An 8,877-nucleotide genomic window follows, 5' to 3' on the forward strand; every position below is an offset into this window, starting at 1 on the left:
AGGCTTAACAACATATGTTATATGATAACATATTTATAGAGATAGATAAGAACAACTTATCGAAATTACGAAAAATATTTCCATATATTAATTTTAATATATGTGAAACCAAATATTAAGGTTTTGTAGGATTTCTTTCGACATCAGCACAAGGCGAACTGCTAACGCGGTGCACTAGTGTAACAACGGACGGACACACACAGACAAACACATAGACTGCTGTTTTACCCTTTCCGCATTAATTTTGTTTTGAGAGACAAGATTACCTTAAATACTAAAATAAATACAATTATTATAATATATTTTCTTCGTTAGTTATTCACCTTATTCAGCGTTACATCCTTTTTAAAAAGAACAATTAAACATTCTTGAGAGACTTGACTAATATTGACGTTTGAACTGAAGGTTAGACTGTTTTTTCGCCTTACTCAAATAGGTAGTATATAAGGGTTTCGAATCGCAGCTATGGATAAGAACAGCGCGATTGCGTGAACGTTTGGTGGAAGCCCCGTCTTAGGGAGGCCAGACGTTTCTCGTAACTCTGGCCGATCGCCGCGTATGTCTTAACTTGAAGGATGATGATGGAGTAGAAGCCAGGTGTACTGACTGGTGTCCATGTGGGATGGACAAAAACAAAGACCAGAAGATGGTGGTGTTAGAAGCCAGTAAGTACAGACTGGTATCCCTGTGGGATGGACAAAAACGAAAACCAGAAGATGGTGGTGTTAGAAGCCAGTGTGTACAGACTGGTGTCCATGTAAAATGGACAAAGATCAGAAGATGGTGGTGTTAAAAGCTAGTAAGTACAGGCTGGTGTCTATGTGGGAATCAGTGGAATAGACAAAAACAAAGCCCAGAAGATGGCGGTGTTAGATGCCAAAAAAGTGCAGATTGGTGTTAATGTGGAGCGGACTATTGACTAGTCAGATGAAGTAATAGTGGCCAGTTGAATTGTGGATAGCCTCAAGTTTTGAATTTTCCGGGAACTGTGAATGCAGTCCGGAAATAGCGAACACATTTGCTTCGATTCGGAAACTGCGAACACGGTCCCCGGGGGTGTAAGTCAATAACAACAGCCTGACACACACACACACACACACCCACACAATGACACGTTCAGTGTATTACCTCTCCGTGACGTCATCGTCACTCGGAGAGGTAAAAATCAATGCTTACATTTTTTTTGTGATTAATTGTAAATGGTTTTCGAGTCCAAACTTGTTTGTGAAGTTCTTAAGTGTACTTCTTATCTCGTAATATGCGATGCGAATACGCGGCGTATTATATTGTGTGATCTTATTTTTCTATACCAACGTATGCGTGACTAAACGTCGTGTGATGTGACTGGTTTTTGCTTAACGCTATGAACTTGTTATCTAATGTAAATTTATATGTATAAAACAGCAGCTGAACATATTTACAAGAGTTTATTTTATCAGAAATAGATGTAATTTTAGAAGTAGGAATGGAGAACGGTTCGTATTTACTTCAGTCCGACTCATAGACCACCCAGTATAGAGCCCCTCCCTCCAACACGTAATGAAAGTTTTAAATTATCTTATTGGCTAACTTAAACTACGTTTTGATGACGTTGCTTACGGGGACGGCGGCGAAAAATTCGTAATTCCTTTTTACCTCTGTCGCTATGACCCGCCTATTCTTTCGTGCACCCCTGTTCCGTGGAAGGGGGTCCAGGGCTTTGACGCGCGCCCAGATTACTCTGTTCTCCATTAATGCTTCTAAAATTACATCTATCCCTGATTTTATCCAAATTTCGAAATCTTTGTTTGTTTATCATTCATATTCATTTAGGTTTGATAAATGCTTAATTATTCTGTATATAATCTGCAAGCTTAGTATTAAGTAAAGGGACATGGCGTTGCTTTTCAGGACATTTTTAGTTACTTTACTAGCCGCCATTTTTAAAATATGGAAGCGGAGGTTGTGTTAATTTACCTCAAAAGTTAATTTACTTTATTATGAAGTCGAGCTGACAGACTGATAATCATGGCCTAGCCCAAACCAAAGAGAATAGAAAGATTGGGAGTAGAAGGCTTGGCTTAAGTGTTCTCGCTTTGAAAGTTTTCCCTCTACGCTTCCGGTGTGCGCACGCATCTTTCTTAGCCCTCTTATTGGTCAAAATACGGTGAACCGAGGAAAATATAACAAATAAATGAAAAGAAAAGCGAGAACTCAAAAACAAATGCCTTCCACTCCCCCACTTCATACCCTCTTTGGCTGAACCTAGTTTTGCAAGGACGCCATTACTCTAACTAAATTAATTTTAATTTAGACAATCAAACAAATTTTTAATGCAATTTTATTAATGAGATTAACAATCCATTTAATTATCCTTAATTATTAATGGGAATTAGATTTCTTCTGCCCTTTGTCACTATTATCCGGAGTGGGTGGGTTAGGAGCTTTAACGTGTTGCTGCAAAATTACACCATTAATTACTTAGTAATACCATCTTAATATAGATATTTAATTCAACCAGGATTCAGGAATACATAAAGCTAATTTGAATCATTGTGTAACCAGCCATTTTCACTCAATGTATCTAGGTAGCTTTTTTGTGGGAGGAGTTAGCTAGACTAATCATTATCTATGACGAATCTTACCAGGCGAATTTATAATCAATCTCGCTGCCTGTTGCACCTTGCGCGTGCGCCCCTAGGAACTCGCGTTGCTACCCAACCAATCAATGAAAATATCACAGTAAAAAGACGCCATCAGAATTATGAGAGACGTGAGGCGACAGGCGATACTTAGTTCTCAAGCCCGGTATACCCACAAAACCCGAATTCCTAGAAATTAACAAGGGATATATTTATGGGGGAACACAATGGTTCCTATTTAGCTTTATGTATTCCTGGTTTAATAACAATAAAAAAAATAAAATAAAAGTAATTGCGTAAGTTTTTAAGTATACAGGGTGTTTCTGATAAGTCTGCCATAAATCAAGGGGCGTGTTCTTTGGGTCAAACTGAGTGGAAAGTGTCAAAGAACATGGGGTGTACAAGAATTTGCAACGAAGATATGGCCCCCCAAACATTGGCCCCTAAAACAAGAAAATATTCGAATATGTAGACTAAAACAAATTCAGCCTTATCAACTTGTTTAGAAATAATGAGACAATTTCAATAGTTTCCCTCTAACATCGTTATTGAACTTTCACCTGGCAGAAATGTATTAAATGAGTAGAAGTATGCCTACTCTAGTAAAGTAAATTCAAAGTATCATGGTATCTTTCGGTTGGTATTACTTTTATTCTTAACAAGTTAACATGGACGTTACAGGTATTAATAATTAAATTTTGTAAAAAGAAGAGAGGACTTATGGCAATAAAATAAAAGTACTTTATTAGGTGTAAATTGCCTAATGAAAATACACTTGAGATGAGAGCTTTCGGCTCGAGAGCCTTCATCAGTCATACTAAAATCTAAAACGCGTGACACACACGAGGTAACCTCGGTTTTTTAGCTAAAAATCTCGTACCAATAATCTCCCCACTGATAAATAATACCGAACGAAGTCTAAAAAACTCGTATGACTTTGTAGAGAAAGTTAAAAAGATCCAAGTTAATGGTACTGATATTATCCTTAGCCTAGATGTAATAAACTTATACACTAGAGTACCTATTGAAGGTGTTCTAGATGTTTTAAGATGTAAATTAGTAAAGGACCCCAATTTAAAAAACAGAACAGACTTAACCATTGATTCAATCGTAGAACTCAGCCGAATTTGTGTAGAAAACACATATTTTAGCTTTAAAGATCAATTTTTTGTACAAACAAAGGGTTTAGCGATGGGTAATCCACTTTCGAGTGTCTTAGCTAATTTATATATGGAGTTTATTGAAGAAAAACTATTTAGTCATAAAAGAATGGCAAGAAATATAAAATTTTGGGTAAGGTTCGTCGATGACATTTTTGTCATTTTAAAAAATGTAAGAAACAATACAAATTTGTTATTGGATTTAGTGAATAGTTTAGATAATTCTATTAAATTTACAATCGAATTAGAAAATAATGGCAGTCTACCCTTTCTAGACATAATGACCAAAAGATTAAATAATGACAATAGTTTAAAATGTACTCTTTTTCAAAAACCCACTCACTGTAAAAAATTTCTAGATTATAACTCCTGCCATAGCCAAATTATAAAGCTAGGTATAGTAAAAAGCTTAAAACACCGCATAGAAAATATCTCCGACGAACCTGAGACTGATAAAGCCATCGTTAAAAATCAGTTAATTAATAGTAATTACCCAAATGGTTTAATTGATTCGATTTTTAAAAATAATATTGTTAATAACGACTACAACAGACCTAGAGACTCTCAACCATGCTTAGCGCTTCCGTATATTAGGGGAATTAGTGAAAAATTAGGTAGATTATTAAAAAATAAATTCAACATTAAATTATTAAATATAGGTGGACAAAATTTAAACAATCACTTAGTTAAAATTAGGCCTAAAAGAGATATTAACCTATTAGATAATCGCTGCGTTGTTTACCAAGTAAAATGTGAAACATGCGGCGAAACGTATGTTGGTGAAACACAACAAACGTTAAAAAATAGGTTCTCAGGGCATAAGCAATGCATTAAAAATTTTGATAAAGAAAACGGCATAGCGGTTCATGTTTGGGAGTCGAAAGGTCACGTAATGGATTTTAAATATCCAGAAGTTTTATATCGGGAAAAAAATTGGCGAAAAAGAAAATTCATTGAAGGTATATTTATTAAAAAATCAGGGATATTAAATTTAAATCAAGGCTGTGCTGAAGCAAAATATTGGGGAGTCATAGACGACAGGCATCTTGTTCAAAAGAGGGCGTGATATGATTTTTTTTAAAAAAACCGAGGTTACCTCGTGTGTGTCACGCGTTTTAGATTTTAGTATGACTGATGAAGGCTCTCGTGCCGAAAGCTCTCATCTCAAGTGTATTTTCATTAGGCAATTTACACCTAATAAAGTACTTTTATTTTATTGCCATAAGTCCTCTCTTCTTTTTACAAAATTTAATTATTAACGTTACACTATGGCTTCGAAAAAGTTTAACATTTATAGTTACAGGTATTGTTCAAAATGTCCACCAACGGCGTTAAGACAAACATGAACCCGTCTTTCGAAAGATTCTTGGACATGTTGGAAGATTCCTGGCATGTTCCTGATTGTTTGACAACCTTCAATAATTCGTCTTCGCAAGTCTTCCTCATCACGGACTTCATTCTTGTACACGATGTCTTTGAGATGACCCCAAAGATAGAAATCGCACGGATTTAAATCCGGAGATCTGGCTGGCCACGCAACTGGTCCTCCACGCCCAATCCACCTCAAATTAAACGTAGCATTAAGATGTTCTCTAACTGCACGGCTGAAATGTGGGGGTGCCCCGTCGTGCATAAACCACATGTCACAAAGTAATGCTAACGGTATGTCCTCGAGTAGTTCAGGTAAAGTGTCTCTTAAGAACGTGAGATATGCTTCACCATTTAGTCTGGGTGGAAGAAAATGCGGACCTAGTAAATGATTACCGTCAATGCCGCACCATACGTTTAAAGAAAATTGCTGTTGGTGACTTCTAACACTAGTTGCGTGTGGGTTTAATTGGCGCCATTCGTGGTGGTTGTGATAGTTCAGAATTCCATCCCGGGAAAAATGTGCCTCGTCGGTTACTAAAAGGACCCGTGGAAATTGATTGTCCTCTACTCTGGCCAAAAACCACTCGCAAAAGTCGATGCGTCTTGGATAATCTGCCGGGTTAAGAGCTTGCACCTTTTGAATATGATACGGGTGAAACTGATGTCCGCGGAGAATTCGCCAGACCAAAACGTGATTAACATGTAATTGTCGTCCAACTTGTCTGGTACTTGTCGAGGGGTCCTCATCGAACATGGCAAGGACGTCTTCCTCGATTTCCTCCATGTCTTCTGGAATGTCTCGCTCTCTAACGTTGTTGGGTTGTACTTGTCCGATGTCCCTCAAGCGCCTGTCAACAGCCTCGAACGTACGACGATTTGGTATGCGTCGTTGCGGAAATTGTTCCTGGTATCGCCGCTGTGCTTCCACTGAATTGCCCTGCGCCAGTCCATACATGAGATGCATGTCTGCATATTCTGCATTGGTATACGCCATACTGTACTACCACACGTTCGTTCGAAGTGATACTGTGACGTTATCAACAACATCGCGTTACTTTATAGCAAACCACCGTTTAGTTTTTACGTTTGCGTCATGACTGTCAGCATTGTTTTTTATTCACAAACGTAAACAATAAACGGTGGTTTGCTAAAAAGTCTTTGGAGTCATCTCAAAGATTTTTTTGACATCGTGTACAAGAATGAAGTCCGTACGCATACCAAATCGTCGTACGTTCGAGGCTGTTGACAGGCGCTTGAGGGACATCGGACAAGTAAAACCCAACAACGTTCGAGAGCGAGACATTCCAGAAGACATGGAGGAAATCGAGGAAGACGTCCTTGCCATGTTCGATGAGGACCCCTCGACAAGTACCAGACAAGTTGGACGACAATTACATGTTAATCACGTTTTGGTCTGGCGAATTCTCCGCGGACATCAGTTTCACCCGTATCATATTCAAAAGGTGCAAGCTCTTAACCCGGCAGATTATCCAAGACGCATCGACTTTGTGGTTTTTGGCCAGAGTAGAGGACAATCAATTTCCACGGGTCCTTTTAGTAACCGACGAGGCACATTTTTCCCGGGATGGAATTCTGAACTATCACAACCACCACGAATGGCGCCAATTAAACCCACACGCAACTAGTGTTAGAAGTCACCAACAGCAATTTTCTTTAAACGTATGGTGCGGCATTGTCGGTAATCATTAACTAGGTCCGCATTTTCTTCCACCCAGACTAAATGGTGAAGCATATCTCACGTTCTTAAGAGACACTTTACCTGAACTACTCGAGGACATACCGTTAGCATTACTTCGTGACATGTGGTTTATGCACGACGGGGCACCCCCACATTTCAGCCGTGCAGTTAGAGAACATCTTAATGCTACGTTTAATTTGAGGTGGATTGGGCGTGGAGGACCAGTTGCGTGGCCAGCCAGATCTCCGGATTTAAATCCGTGCGATTTCTATCTTTGGGGTCATCTCAAAGACATCGTGTACAAGAATGAAGTCCGTGATGAGGAAGACTTGCGAAGACGAATTATTGAAGGTTGTCAAACAATCAGGAACATGCCAGGAATCTTCCAACATGTCCAAGAATCTTTCGAAAGACGGGTTCATGTTTGTCTTAACGCCGTTGGTGGACATTTTGAACAATACCTGTAACGTCCATGTTAACTTGTTAAGAATAAAAGTAATACCAACCGAAAGGTACCATGATACTTTGAATTTACTTTACTAGAGTAGGCATACTTCTACTCATTTAATACACTTCTGCCAGGTGAAAGTTCAATAACGATGTTAGAGGGAAACTATTGAAATTGTCTCATTATTTCTAAACAAGTTGATAAGGCTGAATTTGTTTTAGTCTACATATTCGAATATTTTCTTGTTTTAGGGGCCAATGTTTGGGGGGCCATATCTTCGTTGCAAATTCTTGTACACCCCATGTTCTTTGACACTTTCCACTCAGTTTGACCCAAAGAACACGCCCCTTGATTTATGGCAGACTTATCAGAAACACCCTGTATACTTTAATTATATTTAATATATTATAATTATAATGATTAGTTAAATAAATAATTAGTTTTAATTAAAAGTGCTATTCAAAATTCATACCGGCCCTTGAAGAGGTCCTCCTTTTAGTAGAATTTTAACTAAAATAAATGAAATTCATGTAAAATTATTAATCCACTGTCGAAATTAACTGACCAAATTAATTTAGTAATATAAATTGAATTTGTTGACCATGGTGGGAGTAAATTTACAAATGTTTAATAACGTGACCATGAAGTATCCGTCACGTTATTAAACATTTGTAAACCAAATTAATTTACCTTCAGGTTTGCGGTCCATCGCGCTTTGGTTTCGATTGCTATACTTAGTTCGAGTGTAAGACAGAGTCTAGACGTTTACCATATAACAATACCCACGACCAGACAGACAGACGCTCTTGGTATGTTGGTTAACTGAAATGTACCACCCTTTTATTTTCCCCAAAATGAAAGCTCATAATGGTTGCTTTTTTAGGGGGGGGGATCAACCAGTTTCCCTTTAAAGGGACTGTAAAGTTGTTGACTTTTTTTTTTGGAAAAAGTGCTCCCCCCCATTATTGACGTCAGCAACTGATGTAAAACGCGTCAAAGAGGAAATATTTCGTGGTTGTAAAGCGGCTCCTCCGTCAGGGTTAATATCTCTTGGGATTGGTTGTGAGCCGCCCCGCTCCGGTGTTTCCCTAGTCACCACTCCCGAGGGTCCGAGACCCCGCTGCTTTTGCTAGAACCGTCGACCGTAGCAATAGCAAAGGCTCTTTGATTGGCCCTATTGTAGCACCTTTAAAATAAATCATCTTTCCGCCGATCTTTACAGACCCTTTTAAAGTATTATTTCCTCTTGCGCAATATCTACGCAATATGGGATAAGTTCCTGGTTTTAGCCTCAGGGTTTCGAGACTAACTGAAGTTACCAATCTAAAGGATGACTTGCTTATTTCCAGTTCAACTATAGAACCTATTTTAGTTCACTTGTACCGTTAACTTTTATCTGTTTTTATATAATAATTAATAACTAAATATCCACGAATATTCTTTTAAGGTATAATCAGTTATGTTACCTGAGTTTTCCTGTAACGTTATGTATAATTAGTGACGTCATGTTGATACCTCGTTCTCAATTAATAGAAATTAACTACATTAATTGCGGTTGAAGAATTTGGATTGAAAGTG

General features: G+C 38.1%; 1 long non-coding RNA gene across 1 annotated transcript; it reads right to left on the reverse strand.

Moving 5' to 3' along the window:
- Positions 1–2,395: 2,395 nt before the first annotated feature.
- LOC149613982 (uncharacterized) lies at positions 2,396–8,123 on the reverse strand. Its single transcript, XR_016376265.1, has 3 exons — positions 7,990–8,123; positions 7,772–7,809; positions 2,396–2,436 (listed from the first exon to the last, which is right to left on the reverse strand). It is a non-coding gene; the product is annotated as an uncharacterized LOC149613982 (long non-coding RNA).
- Between the last annotated feature and the right edge of the window lie 754 nt (positions 8,124–8,877).

The sequence above is a fragment of the Phalangium opilio genome, unplaced genomic scaffold (genome assembly GCF_054372755.1).
Source record: "Phalangium opilio isolate 3A_F unplaced genomic scaffold, DU_Popi_V2 ptg000230l_1, whole genome shotgun sequence".
Classification (NCBI taxonomy): Eukaryota; Metazoa; Arthropoda; class Arachnida; order Opiliones; family Phalangiidae; genus Phalangium; species Phalangium opilio.